General features: G+C 36.9%; 1 pseudogene; it reads left to right on the top strand.

Moving 5' to 3' along the window:
• Nucleotides 1-10,434: 10,434 nt before the first annotated feature.
• LOC132001910 (zinc finger CCHC-type and RNA-binding motif-containing protein 1-like) lies at nt 10,435-11,448 on the top strand (annotated as a pseudogene).
• The last annotated feature ends 5,850 nt before the right edge of the window (nt 11,449-17,298 follow it).

Here is a 17,298-nt window from a genome sequence, read left to right as displayed (position 1 = left end):
GCTAAGTCAGATCTCATAATAGGAATTTGATATTCAAACAATGTGAAAAATCAGATTGTCAAATGTTGTTGAAGAAGTAACAAAACTACCGCTTTGTTTTATTTATCAAAAAATCATATTAAACCTTACTTGGGAATTATTTCTTCAAGTTAAGCAAACACAAAACTTACAACACAAACACAGAGGAACATTCACGAAAGGATTCCAGCAGAAACAAGCAGACATGTGTACTGTTACTGAACTAAAAGAAAAAAGGAAGTTGCAAGGTTTTGAGCCAAATGTTTGTGGCACCCAGTGTTTGAGGCTGGACTAAACTATTTCTTTGTCCACCAGAGTTAACCATTTACCTCACTCCCAAAGACTCAGCTGAATCACCACAACACAGACATCTCCGCAACATCCCTCTGGTAGATAAAAGAAATAAAAGAAAACAAATACTAAACTTCTATCATTATTTTCAAAGGAAAAATGTTTAAAGACGCTTCTCCAACTGGTTTTCTGTTTTGTTGTTGTTTCATTTGGGTTTTGGGAGTGGAAGATTCAACCTCATCTTCGGGATCTAGTTTTCTTCAAGTGCACAGCACTGTATGTTGTCCAAATTTGCAGAGTGCTGGTGGAAACATTAAGAATCTTAGGGAATATTAACTGCTTTGTATCCCCTTCAATTTTTTGTCATTGCCATTTTATGTAATCAGAAAAAAAAACTAACTTATGAAAGTAAAGATAATTACTTACAGTAGATGATAAAATTAACTTTCCCTAAAGTGGATCATTAATTTTTATATTAATCAGTTAAAAAGTGGCACTGAAATATGTCTGACATTCAGAAGGACTCAGATCAAGTCTAAAACAGTGATTTGGACCCAAGAGTTCAGAAAGTTTGCAAACTCAAAATGGCACATTTATGCTTTTCTTGAATCTCTGTCTTATGCTAGTCATCTATATTCCCCACACTTGTCACAAAGTTCCTGGACATAAGAACTGGAAAGATATAATTGTGTGCTTTTATAAATGTTCAATTAATGTGCATTTCATAATTTTGAAATTTTTGTGACCACCCTTATCTCACAACAATTATTTAGTCTACCCTCTTCTTGAAGAGCACAATACCAGTCTGCCAAAAAGAAAGAAAGAAAGAAAGAAAGGCAACATCACAGAATGAAAACACCAAAAAAGAAATACTTTTGGGGGCACCTATGTGGCTCAATGGGTTAAAGCCTCTGCCTTTGGCTCAAGTCATGATCTCAGGGTCCTGGGATGGAGCCCCAGAATGGGCTCTCTGCTCAGCGGGGAGCCTGCTTCCCCCTCCCTCTGCCTGCCTCTCTGCCTACTTGTGATCTCTGTCTGTCAAATAAACAAACAAAATCTTTTAAAAAAAAAAAAAAGAAAGAAAGAAAGAAAGAAAAAAGAAATACTTTTGGAGGGTGGCATAACAGAATAGAAATTCTCTAAAGAATTAGCCTCAATTTATCGGTTTTTTCCCCTTCTTATCCACTGGAAAATATCCTCAGTCTCCCAAGAATCAGTTTTTGTTTATCAAGTAGATAAACAAAAGAATTCACAATTTATAATGTAAGAATGATAATAAATTAGAATGCCATTATGTATATTCCCTGTGGCATCTTTTTATCTAGCAGCTGTCTCCTCTGTCTCTGTTAATTCTCAAAAACAAAACTAAATCTAGATAGTCCTCTTATAAATTGTGATATATTTCTGGGAACACTGGAAAATCTTCAGCTACAGTGTAATTGTGTCACACTATATATAGTAAGAAAATTATTATATTTTTGTCAACTTCCTGGTAACTGTTGGAATTAAGTCAGGCTTTTATGAAAAATAACCCCCCAAAAAACTGTTCTAATTATAGAATTACCATTTGAGTAAGTGAACATAAATTCCAATTTGTTCTAGTATTCTATTAATTTTTTAAATTATTAATATCATGTTGTTGGACATCAACAGAGGCATATTATCGTACTTAGGAAAATATCTGATACGAAGTAGACATTCAATACATTTTTTTTTAAATGAACAATGAAAAAAGGGCTCCTGGATGGTGTAGTTGGTTGAGCATCCAGCTCTTGGTTTCTGCTCAGGTCATGTTCTCAGGGTCATGAGATCAAGCCCTGTGTCAGGCTCCATGCCTGGTGGGCACTCTTCTTAAGACTCTCTCCCTTCTTCTCTGCCCCTCCCCCATCACATGCACACTCTCTCTCCAAAATAAATAAATAAATATTTAAAAATAAATAAGTGATGAAAAAGATACTCCACTTTATTATCTACTTTCATGTCAAGCAAAGTTTTGTTTTCTTGTTACTGTAATACCTAAATTTAAAACATTCCATCTGATTTGAATCATTAGCCCTACCTTAAAATAATCTGAGTTTTTAAATTTAGGCAGCGCAATTTAGCCAGACCCACAACATTCTTAATAGGACACGAACTGTACAGAAAAAACTGCAAGGGTATAACAGTCAGCCTCCTTCCCCTGAAGAACTTACAAAATAAGAAGGACAAGTACATTAATAATTATAAGACAAGCAAAAATACAAACCTCATGGTAGAAAAGGGTATATACAATGGTTAACCTGAGATCTCAGCAAAGCTATTAGGGAAAAGGTAACATTTGAAATAAATTATGAAAAGAGGTAATGAGACCTTGGCATATGACATTAGAGAAATAGGATATCCCAAGGAAAGAAAATACAATGTACTTTTTCAGGTCTACTCAAGGAACTATGACGAACCCACTTTTACTGAAACAAATGGTCAATGTAGAAATAAATTACAAGAGTAGTCTGAAAGTTGATGTTCAGCTTGATTGGGTCTGGGAGTCTGTACTTATTGCAGTAGGTAAAGCTTTAAGGTTTGTATCCATCAGGATCTCAAGCAAACAGCACATTCCCATGGTATCAGTAAGTGGGGGTAGATGAAGAGAATACTTAGAAAGGGTGTGTGGGCTGAGTAACAGACACTACCAAAGGATAACATTCTGCCATCGCAGCAGGGTATGCACCACTAGTCCCAAAGGGGGAAGTGGAAGAAAATATTCCTGGAACCTGCAGAAAGAAGCTATAACTATAAGAAAATGCCTCCTGACATGAAGCAAGACCATCTGTGGAGGTGGGTAGGCAACCTGTGGGTGAGCTAGGAGAAAGCCAGAGAAATAAATATCCTAATTTCTGGTTTTCTCTCTCCAATCTGCTGCTAGTGCCCCCTACTGGCTAAATCCAAATGGAAGCTGGACGCAAGGATGCCCGTTGATGCTGTCCAAACAGGTCTTCCTCCCAAGGCATAGAGCAGGGCAGAGAAGGGAATGGATCTGGAGGGGCAGAAGGCAAATATCTGGCTCAAAGTTTGGGGACACAGCTCTTCTTAGGTAAATTAACCTAACAGTCTGGTATGAATCCAATAGAATCAAGAGATGTGTAGCCTAAAAAACTAAGAATATGATACAGAAGACTAGCAAACAAAATGAGAAATCGGGCCTTGGCAGTGGAAAAAGAGGTGAAAATTTATCTATCAGAAATATTACAGTGATAAATTTTGGGGCTTCTAAAAGATTAAATATATGGGGAAAGGAAAATTAGAAGTCCAAAATTTTTCATCTCAGTTCCTGGGAGAATAGGCCATTTTAGAAAAATAAAATTAAGTGCTGGATTTTAGAGTAAAATAAAGTTGCCAAGTCCTTCTCAAGGGAATGGGGTACACTGAAGAATGTGTGTTAAAAGTAGTATCTTAGAAGTCAGGCACAAACCAGGGTCACATCAAAAATGAATCTGGACCAATTTGGGGCCCAATATCATCCATATACCCCTCCTTTAAAACAAAACAAAACAAAAAAGCTACTCTAAAAAATCATACCACCAATCCCTCTCCCAGGAATATTCCAAAAACAAAACAAAATATGTAAATGTGTAAGTCATAGGGAAGGACAAATGGGAAATATCTAGCATAGAATGAAAAGCGAACAACTGTAGTAATTGTAGTTATAAAACAAGCTGTACAGTCATAACTCTTGAAAGGCTGCATAAAATAAAATCTGTGATTTGGCAATAAAACAAATGAAAATTCAAGAACATACCAAAACAAAGAGTAGGAGAGGGAGGAGAGAATAACCTTCACTGTCAACAGTTAAAACAGTGTGGTAGTGTCATAGGACTAAACACATAGATGAAGAGGAAAGAATGATCTGTCTGAAAGAAAGATGTATGCATGTAGGAACTGGAACATGATAAAAATGTACTTAAAATTAGGGAAGGGAAGGGGCACCTGGGTGTCTCAGTTCAGTGTCTGTTTGCCTTTGGCTCAGATCATGATCCCAGAGTCCTGGGATCTAAGCCCACCCTAACCCCACCCCAGTGTGAAGCTCGCTGCGCAGTGGGGAGTGTGCTTTTCCCTCTCTTTCTGTCCCTCCTCCTGCTCTTGCACTCTCTCTCTCTCAAATAAATAAATAAAATCAATTTTAAAAAGAAAAATAAATAAGTTTAAATAAATAAAATAAAATTAGAGAAAGGGAAATATGGATCACTCAATAAATTGTTTGGAAACAACTAATCTTTTGGAAAAAATTAACATAAGATTTGTTATCATTTAGGAATGATTTCATGTGCAAGTAGCAGAAATCCCAACTAACAGTTGCTTAAATAAAGTTGGGGGTGGGGGTTACATGGTTATCCAAGAACTCTGGGAATAGGCATTTCAGGACTGACAATGGCTCAACAATGTCACCAAGAACCAGGTTGTTACTCTTTTCACTCCACCATCATTACTCTGTTGGCTTTTGTTTTCATCCTTATGACCTCAGGATATAGACAGATGTTAGCTATACCTCATGATCTCAGGCCTGTGTTCCAGGCAAACAGAAAGGGGAAAGGCAGAGAGCAAAATGGTCCAACCAGTCCACACATGTACCCAAATCTTACCAGTGGTGCAACTGTAACTGAATTATTTTTATCATTGGTTTTTGTTGTTGTTGTTGTTTGTTTGTTTGTTTGCTTTGTTTTGTTTTGTTTTGTTTTTGTTCCTTAATCTGAATCTTCCCAATAATCATGCATTGAGTTTTGCCAGAAATATTATATGAATCTATTTCCATTTTGCAGAGAGATTGATTAATCAAGGAAATCATAAATCTCTTCCTAAATCAGTAAGCCTCCATTGCTCTGTGACTCTAAGTATTTTGAATTATCTTAAATTTTATTTTTAGCACACACCACTCACTAGATTCCTTCTTGTGGAAAATGAGCTGCAGTGAAAACTTACTTTTATGTACCAAACCCCTGGGAGCACAAAAAATTATGGGTTGTCTTAGCAATAATGCTGCCTCTAAAAACTCTATTTAATGCATTTAGATAAGTTGTGCATTTCCAAGTATCTAATTGCAACTGTTAAAAATTATTCCCAGCATGATCCTCCCAGAAGGGGAAGATGTGGGAATGAGAAGAGAATAATCAACCTACAATGAATTTTTCAATACTTACCTCTATTTTCAGATTTTGCTTAAATATTCTATTCTACCCTAGGATATGTCCATTTTTACCATGCAGATGAGTGTGATTTTCTGAGAATCCAGTAATATCATAGAGTACCAAAAAGATTGCTAAATTTTGGAAAGAACAGAAATGTCTGTGCTTGGGTTAGAAATAAATCCTCACAAGAACCCAAATGGTTCTTGTGATTAACTTACATGATACACTGAAGATTTTAATCAGGTTAATTATCTCATAATGTGTCGGTCAATCATACTAACATTGGTGGCAGAAAGGCAGTTAAAGTCCAAAAGAAGAAAATGGTATTCAATTTCAGGTGACGGATTTTTTTTCTTCCTTCTTGGTCTTCAAATAGCTTAAAGAAGTTATTTTCCACAAGCCATTTCCTAGTGAGTTAAGATGCAGCTGTTTAATAACCACTCTGGACCTCCTCTTAGGAATTTTTAGGGTGCTATAGCAGAGGGGCATCCGACGAGGCTGCATTTCAGTCCTTAGCATAGTGTCCAGTCATTCCATGTAACTAGAAAGAGGTTAGAAACTGGTGTTTTATGTCCCCTTCATCCTCTTTTCTGTTGGTGGGATTGTATCTGATTCCTGAAAAAGAGAAATTGCTACATTAAACAAAGCCTGTTACAGTATCGCTCTCATTTTAGTGTGAATCTCCACTGAGGAGGTTCCTGATCTTTCACAAGTCAATTGACATGTTTGGTTCTTACTTTCCTCACTGGTAAGACAAGTGCCATTGTGAAGATGAGGAAAGGTCATGATTCAACAATGTCTTGCACATAATAGCCATTTAATATGTTTTAGCTGTAATGTCTGTTATTTTATATCATATTGTTAAAATCTGATCCATTTTTTGAGACTCCTTCATTCATGTCCGGCTTTCTCAATGAAACCATCACCACTGTAGGGGAATCTAAACAATCTGCCCTTACTGATTTTTGTAAGACATATTATCGCCTTATTTGAGAATTTACATCCTATCTTACGAGTCATTCCCCAGCTTTCTCATGTTCTCCCAGGAGTCCTTGGATCCTAAAGGGTCTCAGGTCCTAATTCTGACCAAAGTAGGAAAAATACATGCTTCAGTCCAAAAGCCTCTGTGTTCTGGAATAATTCTGTGCTATATACTTCATGCAAATGGATGAGCTCCAACCAATTCACACGTCCACTAAGCAGATTTTCCTTCCAACTCAGGTTTCCTGGCATATAAGCCCTGGTGTTAGAACCTAGCATCTTTCCTTGAGCCCACTCTCTTTTGTGTCTCTCACTAGCTGCTGCCAATCTTCTCCCTCAAAAGGGATGACGTTATTCATTCCTGCTTCCTGCTTCCACCTCCCAATCACAGGTAAGGATTATTTTTAAAATATCCTGATCACATAAGATCAGAATATATATGCTAGCAATGACTATTCAAGTTTTCTTTGGTTTCTAAACTGTCTTTGTCAAATCCCTCCTCCCTGTGATTTCAGCAACATGACCTCGAGTGCAGCCTATCTAACTTGCCCACAAGCCCACGTGAGGCCACGCCTGCAGACTGACAGATACTGTGATAGAACAATTGAGGTTGTCCAGACCCTTAAGGAGAAGTAACCAGGTTTATACTTTGTCACAATGAGAAGTCCTGAGGTTTTGTTTTTTTTTTAAGATTTTATTTACTTATTTGTCAGAAAGAGAGAGAGAGAAAACCCACAAGCAGGCAGAGAGGCAGGCAGAGGCAGAGAGAGAGGCAGGCTCCCTGCCGAGCAAGGATCCAGATGCGGGACTCGATTCCAGGACCCTGGGATCATGACCCGAGCCAAAGGCAGCAGCTTAACCCACGGAGCCACCCAGGCGTCCCGAGAAGTCCCTGAGGTTTTTAAAAAGGGAAGTGACATAATAGAATTTGCCTTTTAGGAAAATCGGCCTGAGTGCAGTGTGAAGACATCTGGATAATATCTTTTTATTATAAACACCAAACCAGTTATGAAAGGAAGCAAAACCCTGAAGGACAAGAGGCCCAAAGAGGCTGAGATAAAAAGGTCTGATTTTAGAAAGTCATGTGCAGGTGGAGAGAAATGGAAGCAAAATGTGACAGAGGTTAACTCAACAGAATTTTATGGTTATTTGAATACATCATGGGGTAAGAGAAATAAGAAAAGTAAGTTGCTTATGATCAAATATTGCATGTTTCCTGTCTCATACACAACTTATGGTGGGAAAGATCTCAAATGTTTTTATACACACTTCAGTGCCCAGTAAATATGTTCAGTTAACCAAAAAGAACCAATAAGTTTGCCTATGTTATCAGCAACAAGCCTGTCTAAAAAGAATTCTCTTATTAAAACCTGGAACCTAAGCTGCAAGACAATTTTTATCAGTTTTTCCAGGTTTGCATGGAAAACAGTGCTGACAAAAATTGCAGAAATGCCTGGAAACTAGAATATAAATTCACTCATTGTTTCGGAGGTTATATGCTGACCTGATCCTTCTTGGTGTTATTAATAATCATTAGAATTATTTTGGATAGTGTTAATAAAGCTTATCTACTTTAAATCAAACTTAGATCATCTAATTGAAGATATACCGGTGATTCTCAAACTTCAGTGGGTATTATCTCCACCTGGAAGGTTTTGTTTTACTTTTAACTTAAAAAGTCAGAGTTCCTGGGGTGCCTGGGTGGCTCAGTTGGTTGAGCAAATGCCTTCGCCTCCGGTCATGATCCTGGAGTCCCGGGATTGAGTCCCTCATCGGGCTTCCAGCTCCTTGGGGAGTCTGCTTCTCCCTCTGACCTTCTCCTCTCTCATGCTCTCTCTCACTCATTCTTTCTCAAATAAATAAATAAAATCTTTAAAAAAAAAAAAAAAAAGTCAGAGTTCCCATAGATGGAACTAGAGGGTATTACACTAAGCAAAATAAGCCAATCAAAGAAAGACAATTATCATATGATCTCACTGATATGTGGAACTTAAGAAATAAAACAGAGAATCAAAGAGGAAGAGAGGAAAAAAATAAAACAAGACAAAACCGGAGAGGGAGACAAACCATAAGAGACTCTTAATCATAGGAACAAATGAGGGTTGCTGGAAGTGGAGGTGGGGTGGGGGAGTTCGTAACTGGGCGATGGACGTTGGGGAGACTATGTGTTGGGTATTATATGGGTACTGAGTACTGACTGATGAGTCACTGAACTCTACCTCTCTCTGAATAGGTCTCTGAACAATAATACATTATATGTTAATTAATTGAATTTAAATTTTTAAAAATGTTTTTTAAAAAGTCAGACTTTCTGATTCAGTTGGTTTAGAATAGAGTCCAAGAAATCACTTTGAGAACCACTGCCTTAGAATAGTGCTTCCAAAACCTCAATTATAAAAAACACCTACAGTACTCACTAAAAATAAAGAGTCCATGTTTCACCTCTGCTCACCTCTAAATCAAAGAGTTCAGGGAGGCATTCAGGTATCTGTTTTTTTAAAAGGACTTCATGTGATTCTTATAATCAGCCAAGTTTGTGCAACACTGCCTTAATCCACCCCATGAGGTAGGTCCTATTATTAGTCTTATTTTACCAAAGGAAAAAACAGAGGTTTAGCAAGCGTTAGCACCAACAAATGGCAAAGCTCCTAACCCTTCTACTAGAGGTCTTAAACCATCGTTCATGCTCAAATACAAAAAGTTTCTTAGATGGAAGTACTATGAGCCCTTTGACAAAAGGGTCTTTATCGTATTTATTTTAGTATCTCTAAAACCTTGCAATATGCATATAGAATGGTTGGTTAGAATCAAGCCCTGTAAAATAATGCTATGCTTATATAAAATTTAAAACAGAGCAGCTAACAACGAGCAGATGAAGAACCCAGTCGGTTCAAAGAACCAGGGAAATGCAGGGAGCCAGAATCAAGTCATCATTTAAATGAACCGACTAAAAAATTTAATCAAAATTCTCAACTCAGTAACTCCTAGTAGGAAAAAAATATATATTGATTTTGATGCCAGAAAATGTATTTTACTAAGTATTTTATAACTGGCTTGACATTTAGAATAAAAAGATATTAGCCAGATGTTAAAAGCTTTAAAAGTGCTTTACAGAGTGTTTTACTAGATACTTCAGGATTTTCAGAAGATGAAATATCACTGTTTGCAGCAAAAGTATTACATACATGAACTGTCCTTACAATTTTTTCTTCTAAAATGCTCCACAATTAGACCGAATGACTTTTAAAATATATAGTATTCTGTGCTCTTCTGACTGTAAGCTTACGTAAATAATAATGGTAACGTTTATTAAATATTCTATGTCTTTTAACACATTGAGTCCTCATAGTAAATATTTAAGGTAAATATTATTACTTTCATCATTTACACATAAGGAAACAGGCCCAGAGAGATATGAAGCTGCCCCGATGGCTTTGCCAGCAAGTGGTGGAGTTGGCCAGTGAAACCAGGCTATCTGGGTCTAGAGTTCACGTGCTCAACCAGAATGCTATGCTGTCCCCTATATTTTGAAAAAAGAACGGATATCCTCGTTTCACTTACTTTCTGAATTTGTATCTCCAGGGGTCGTTATTTGCAATAATAGAAGGATATTAGAGATGAAACGGGAACAATAAAGAGGAAATAATAAAGAATGATCTCTCGGGGCACCTGGGTGGCTCAGCCAGTTAAGTGCCTGCTTTCGGCTCAGGTCATGATCTGGGTGTCCTGGAATGGAGTCCCGCATTGGGATCCCTGCTCAGCGGGGAGCCTGCTTCTCCCGCTGCTGCACCTCTTGCTTGTGCTCTCTCATGCTCTCTCTGTCAAATAAATAAATAAAATAAAATAAAAAGATTTCACAAGAACAAAAAAAGGTGCTTAATTTAGGCCATGCCTAAGCAAACAGAGAAGGAATAGGTGGCCATTACACTTACTGGGGTTAGAAAACTGGTTGCCAACGATTTTTCAAAGAGCAATTCTGAGGCCCCAACGGGGGATGAGGAAGAGTCCGGGTTGAGCCCCAACTGAGTCGTGGGCTCGTGCTCTAGTTTCCCAGGCCTGCCCCACCTAAAGAAATGAATGGTGGATTGGCCCCAAGTAAAAGCACAGTGTATATATCCAACTTGCCCTTTTCCCTGACCAACAATGACTTATACCGGATATTTTCCAAGTATGGCAAAGTTGTAAAAATCTCTGAATGAGTTTCCATACAAACATTAATTATAAATCATGAGAATGCTACGAAGTCAAAGACAGAGCTATAAGCACCTATAAACAGGGTTACTATAATGAAAGATAAAGATACCAGGAAAAGTAAAGGGGTTGCATTTATTTTGTTTTTGGACAAAGACTCTGCACAAAACTGTACCAGAGCAATAAACAACAAACAGTTATTTGGTAGAGTAATAAAAGCAAGCATTGCTATCGACAATGGAAGAGCAGCTGAGTTCATCCGAAGACGAAGCTACTTTGACAAATCTAAGTGTTATGAATATGGGGAAAGTGGACACTTAAGTTACGCCTGCCTTAAAAATATGCTTGGAGAACGGGAACCTCCAAAGAAGAAAGAGAAAAAGAAAAAAAAAAAAGAAAGAAAATTCCTGAACCAGAAGAAGAAATTGAAGAAGTAGAAGAAAGTGAAGATGAAGGGGAAGATCCTGCTCTTGACAGTCTTAGGCCATAGCTTTCCAGCAAGCCAAAATTGAAGAACAGAAAAAATGGAAACCCAGTTCAGGAGGTCCCTCAACATCAGATGATTCAAGACGCCCAAGAATAAAGAAAGCACATATTTCAGTGATGAGGAAGAACTGAGTGATTAAAATTGTATTTATTATGTAAATATCATTTAAAAAATTTTTTTTAAGTCTTGGGGTACCAAGTTCAGTTGAAATTAAAGATTACTTTTAGAATTTAAGCATAAAAACCACATAGTACCAAATAATTTTTTTACTATAAAATAGGTTCATAGGAAATTGAAAATAATTTTAAAGTATCATGTTTCTATCTTGTCTTAGCAGAGGAATAAAAATCAAGATTTGCTAGTAACCATTAATCTTGAAAACAGTTCATTTGAGTTAAAAAGAAATCTTAATACTGTCCTAGTATTGCTATTGTCATCCCAAGAAAAAAGACCAATATTAAAAAGATGTGTTTGGGAATCTCATTATAAAAGTTTATTCATGTCTGATTGGTTTACATGAAGACATTTGAAGAAATTTCATCTTTAAGACAAAAACTTCATGAAGACTAGAAAATGCTGACTGATTTATTGTTATTAAATGTTAATAAAATTTTCAAGAGAATTTTGTTTTTAAATTTTAAAAAAAGAGCAATTCTACATGGACAAGCAAATTCTGCCAAATCACTGTGAAAATCTTCTTAATGCAGTCTTGCTACAATACTTTCCTAGAGGACCCAGTCAAAGAATCAGGCTCCAGGTAGTCTGATGGCTGCTGAATTTTGGTTTTCATTCCACATTCACATTTTGGGGTTATAGGATTACAGTGTAAGCTGACATCACTGCTTCTCAGAGGGCAGTGGAAAATTTGAATGGATTCAGAAGATCTGAGAAAGCTAAATCCCCAAACCCACTGTGCTCCTCTTACCAGTAAAAGCAGACCTCCCTCTCATTACCCTTCTCCTCCTCAAGGGTCCTGAAATGACCCTACTGAGAGCATGCCAGTTTTCCTCCCATTCTGATTTCCTTACTGAAAGCATACTGGTGTAGGGAAACATTTTAAACATAATAATAATAAATCTCATCAGTTTTACAGTGTAGGATACACAACCCATTCATAATACATATTTGTTGAATGGGGAGTTAGACAAAGTCTTAAGCCCGTCTATTGTATCAAATTACAGACTCCAGTGAGGCATATTATAGCAAGAATCTGGTATGTTCCAGTATTTTCTTCCTTAGTTTATTTGTCTGAATCCAATCTCATTAAAGGGAAGATAATTACACTAAACTTATAAATGTTGGATCTCCTCTCTGCAGAGAAGAGCCCTCCACTTTCAATTAATTAAGATAAAAATGAAGGCAGATTTTCCCAATACAAGAAAAGCTTAAAGTAAATTTATTAATTCTATCTGCAGTGGCTTTTTATTTTCTATTTTCTTTTATTTTATCTAAGTAATATATTAATACGGTTCAAAAAATCAAATGGAATTTTAAAAACTCATAAAGAAAAGCAATTATTTTCTATAATATCCCTCTCCACCTGTCTATTTTACTTTCTAAGGGAAAACACTTCTTTTTTTTTTTCTTATTTTATTTTAAGTAGGCTCTACACCTAATGTGGGGCTTGAATTCACAACCATGAGATTAAGTGTTGCATGTTCTACTAACTAAGCCAGCCAGGCACACCAGGGGAAACACTTCTGAAGTCCTTTCACTATTGTTTTGGCAGTTCCTATCAAATCTGAAAATAATATTTTTAGGTTGCTAATTATTATTTAACTATTATTTAACTAAATTTTATTTTTTCCCTATTATAATGTATGCATATTTAAATCTGTTCTCCCACTCTCTATCTATTCTCCGTCTTTCTTCCAACACAGTTATATAAAGTTTTGGTTAACATTGCTAAGCTCTGTTTATAGTTTTAGGACTTTGCGAAGCCAAGAACTTTACAGTGATTATATTTCCTTTCCTGTACAAATTTCCTGGAGTTTCTCAATGTTTTTCTTTTCTTCATAAAATTTATTTTTTGTAATAGTTCTCCTTTTTTTAAAAGGCTCAATAGAGCACATCCTCTATGAAAACCCTATTTTTCCAGAGACTTCCCTCTTGGAGTCTTCTGTTTTCCTGCTGCAAGCCAGGCTCTTTCTCAGATTTATTTCATGACTATCACCGCCAGACTGAGCTTCTGGATCCCATTCTGCTTCCTGCTGGTTTCCTTCTGTATTTTACTGGAGTATACTCTCTATCAAACTCCACTGGGAAATAAAAGTCACTCAGGAGAGATACACATCCACACCTAAAAATGCATTTGAGATACCCTCCACTTGAATTACAATTTGAGCATAGAATACTTAGTTAAAAGTCACTTTTCCTCTGAAATCTATATCAGTGGTATATTCTTAGAACCTCCTAGAACAATTTCTAGCACATATTTGGCACTCAAAAATATACATTAAGTGTATGAATGAATGAATATGATGCTTTTTTAATCTCTCTTAAATTATCATCTGTTTCCTGTCATTTTTCTTTCTTTCATTGTTCCAACTCCTCTCCTAAAAATACAGTGATCCTCTCTGTCTATTCATATTTAGGAAAAAGGCTCTGAAAAATGGATTAAGGCTATTATCCAGATGAGTGGTTCTCAAAATATGGTCGTAAGCTTTACCTGGAAACTTGTTAAAAGGCAAATTCTCTGGCTTATTCCCAGTCTTAGTGAATCAGAAACTCTGAAGTTGAGGGGAAAAAATCTGTGTTTTAATAAACGCTCCAATTTATCCCAATGCACACAAAAGTTTGAGAATCACATAGGTAGGGCCAAGACTGGCAGCCATTGCTTTTGGGTTACCTGGAGAGAAGTGAGCATTGATACAGGGAGATCCATACTATATGATTGCTAATTTCTTCACGGAAGAAATCTTGGGTCTCATGCCCACAAGATAAATATCTAACTTCTAGTGTTCTGCTGGATGGTTGAGAGTGGAACACAATGACTCATGCCTCTGTTATGAGCACAAGATGGACAAAGTGATTCTTGGATCTCTAGAAGTGCTGTAATTTTTGAACAAAGAGCCATTGTTCCAATTTTCTAAGGTATCTGTCTGTTTGGACCACTAATTCAGTTTCCTGTTCCTCCTTTCTAAGACAGCATCCTTTCCATAAACTGTAATCACCTGCGGTAACTGAGTATGTCTCTGTTCTTGCCACCTGAAAGAACCTGAAAATTTAGTCTAAAATTATAAACTTGTCATTACATGTACTATTTGAATTTCTTGCATCTCAAAAAATGTGTGTCGGAAATAAAATAATTCCACCTCTTCACTTAATACTAAGTACATTGCATGTATTTCCATCGAGGACCATTAGGTGGCACTTTCTGCTCTGCTTATAATCACTATTTTCTCTTTTCCTTTGGGGCAAACCATTCATGGAGTTCCTTTGGCCTCTGGAGGCAGCTTCTCAAGATCGCCTGAGAGAATGCTTGCACTTTGGTGACTCATTTAGTCTGTGGTGACTTATTCAATTAGTTCTGCAGCAAAGAATCAAAGAATGTCTTACAACTGTTGACCATGCAAGTTGCATGAATTTTTGCCTTGCACGGTAGGAAATCTGAATATGGAATTCCAGATTCAACAAACTACCACACAATTGCCTTAATCTAAAATGTAAAATGTTAGTAAGCTTGTCGCTCCAAGGATACTTTTCCCCCTTGAAATAGGGTTCAACCAAATGAAGTTCAAAAGTGAAAACATGGCTCCTGCAAATAAACACTGGTTCCCTGCACAGAGTGGTAACAATGGTCCTTTGGCTTTTACAGACATTTTATTCTTACACATCTAAGTAATGTGCAAATCAATATTTCATTGATTGTCAGAGGATTTTTTTTCTTATTTGAGAGGATTTCCTAAAGATTTTTCTTCAAACTTTTCCTATATATTTAAATTCTACTCATCCTTTAAGAATCTGCTCACCCTGATCACCTCTGACAAATCTTTACCAAAATCTCACTATCTTCTTGCTGAATTAGGGGCCCCTCCTCAGTGATCTGCATACCTCTCACATGACACTTACAACACTGTCTTAAAATTGTCTTTTTTGTGAGTTATACCCCCCTTAAAGATCAGGGCTGTGTCATAATCATTTCTATTTCCAGGTTCTGTTGTGAAATTGCCACAGCGCAGAGAGGAGTGTCTAGTTAGATTTACATTTGAAAAACAATAGAGGTCCTTAATTAATGTTAATTTTTCTTTGTTGTTTGTCTTTGTTGTTCATTTTTTTTCCTTAGAAGTCAGCAATCCAGTTAATTAATAAAGTGTATAACAGAGTAATACCAGTTAATATAGTTGAAACTTGGAAAGAAAAGAAAAGATTACTGAACTGGTAGCGATGTCCAGAAACAAACTTGTATCTTACATGAGTGACACACTATTTGGTTGTTTCGTGTCCTTTAAAATGTCATAGATCTTAAAATATGTGAGTTTGGTCATTTGGAGTTTTTCCTCAAAGCTGTCACCTTACGATATTAATGTCTTAGTAAATGACATATATTTTCACAACATGAAGCAGTACAAAACATACAGTTGCTACAAGTTTTCCAAAAGTTCAGCAGCACTGAAAGATCAAGCACAGAAATATAGTCACTGGCATACAAATTATCACCCACGGGCCACTTTGCAAGGTAAAATATAAGCATGCTTCTTTTGAGTTTCAGCAGGCTCTTACGGAATTTGGAGGATTTGGGGAAATGTATAGAGACATTCTAAACAGAGGTAGTAAAATGTGGTTTCAGTAGAAAAGAGGAAATTCAGTAGAAAAGAGGAATTTTACAATGAAAGATTCTTTAATATCTCTGAGGATGAACTGTGAAAAAAAAACTCACCAAATGACTAAATATTAGAGAAAATATTATTAATGACTCCACCTACATCTTGGCTGAAAAATGTGGAGTCTGTCTAAAGAGATAATAAAGGAAAACAAGACAGTAACCAGCCTCCTTCCTTGGCTAGAAACATCCCTGCTTTCAGTGTATAAAAATGTGTGAAAGTGACCCAGAAAAGCCCTGCTCCCTGGAATGTAGCCCAGCTCCCTGCCTCTCGTGCCGCCTTCCAGGCAGCCCAACAGCAGGCCTAGACAAGAAGCAGAGCTGAGTCGGGGAGAAAAGAGAATGAAGAATGTGAGTGACCAGGACTTTACTTCTGTTTATAAGAAACTTCCCTTCATCAAGTTCTTCTCAACAATTTGTCTATATGAACCTGCAAAGAGTAAAACTGTATAAAATAAATCCCTTATTTGGTTGTAATCATGTCTTACTAAGAGCCTTAACTAGGCAGATTTAAATATAATTTCATTTCATTTTGTTGTTTGGAGAGGAGCCAATGGGCTGTGTAATTCCCATTCTGGGATGGATCTTGGTCTCCTGAGTGTCAGGGAAAGCTGTGTCTTACAGTTTTAAGAGGCAGAAAGCACAGAGGCCGTGGATTCAAGGCCTGGTGCTGACATGACTTTGAGACTTGGGCAAGTCATTCTATGAGCAATGTTGGGAATAATTACTTCACATGACTGCTGCATGAGTCAGAATAGGTAACATTAATAACTACCAAAATTTATAATCTTGGAATAAATTTCTAAAGAGTAATTGCTCATTGAGGGGTGAAATTATAGACTATTGTAGGCAAAGGTCTCTTTGACAACAGGCTTTCTTTTTGGAGAACAGAAAAAAAAAAAAGAGGAAAAATTTAATCGGAGTCAGCCATAAATCTAATTAATATACCCAAGATAAGGTAGGCTCGGCTGGCCACAAAAGTCACAAAGAGCCAGTGTTTTGCTGGGGAGTGATCTGCAGATCTGGGCTTTCTATTCAAAATGTTTGCCACTCGGTGTGTGTTCCTGAAACCCACAGGTTGTTGTTTCCAAATCTTATAGGCTGTCTCCAAAAAGTCTTGAGCCTTGCACTGTAGACACATCCACTACTCAGAGTGGGAAAAATTAGTACTATTCAGTTTACTTAACTACTTGCAATGAGCAGAACTGGCTTAACTATTCCTACTGTCACCTGCCAGAGGATTAGATTCAGAGTTGGACTAAGTACCCTTAGGGCTTGAGTCGTTTCTCTCCTCAGTATGACCTAATGATATCTCTTCCCCACTGTAAGAAATTGCAATGCTATACAGA

The sequence above is a fragment of the Mustela nigripes genome, chromosome 14 (assembly GCF_022355385.1).
Source record: "Mustela nigripes isolate SB6536 chromosome 14, MUSNIG.SB6536, whole genome shotgun sequence".
NCBI lineage: Eukaryota > Metazoa > Chordata > Mammalia > Carnivora > Mustelidae > Mustela > Mustela nigripes.
The sequence above is the reverse complement of the archived record's forward strand: the minus strand, read 5'-3'. Positions and strand labels throughout refer to the sequence as shown.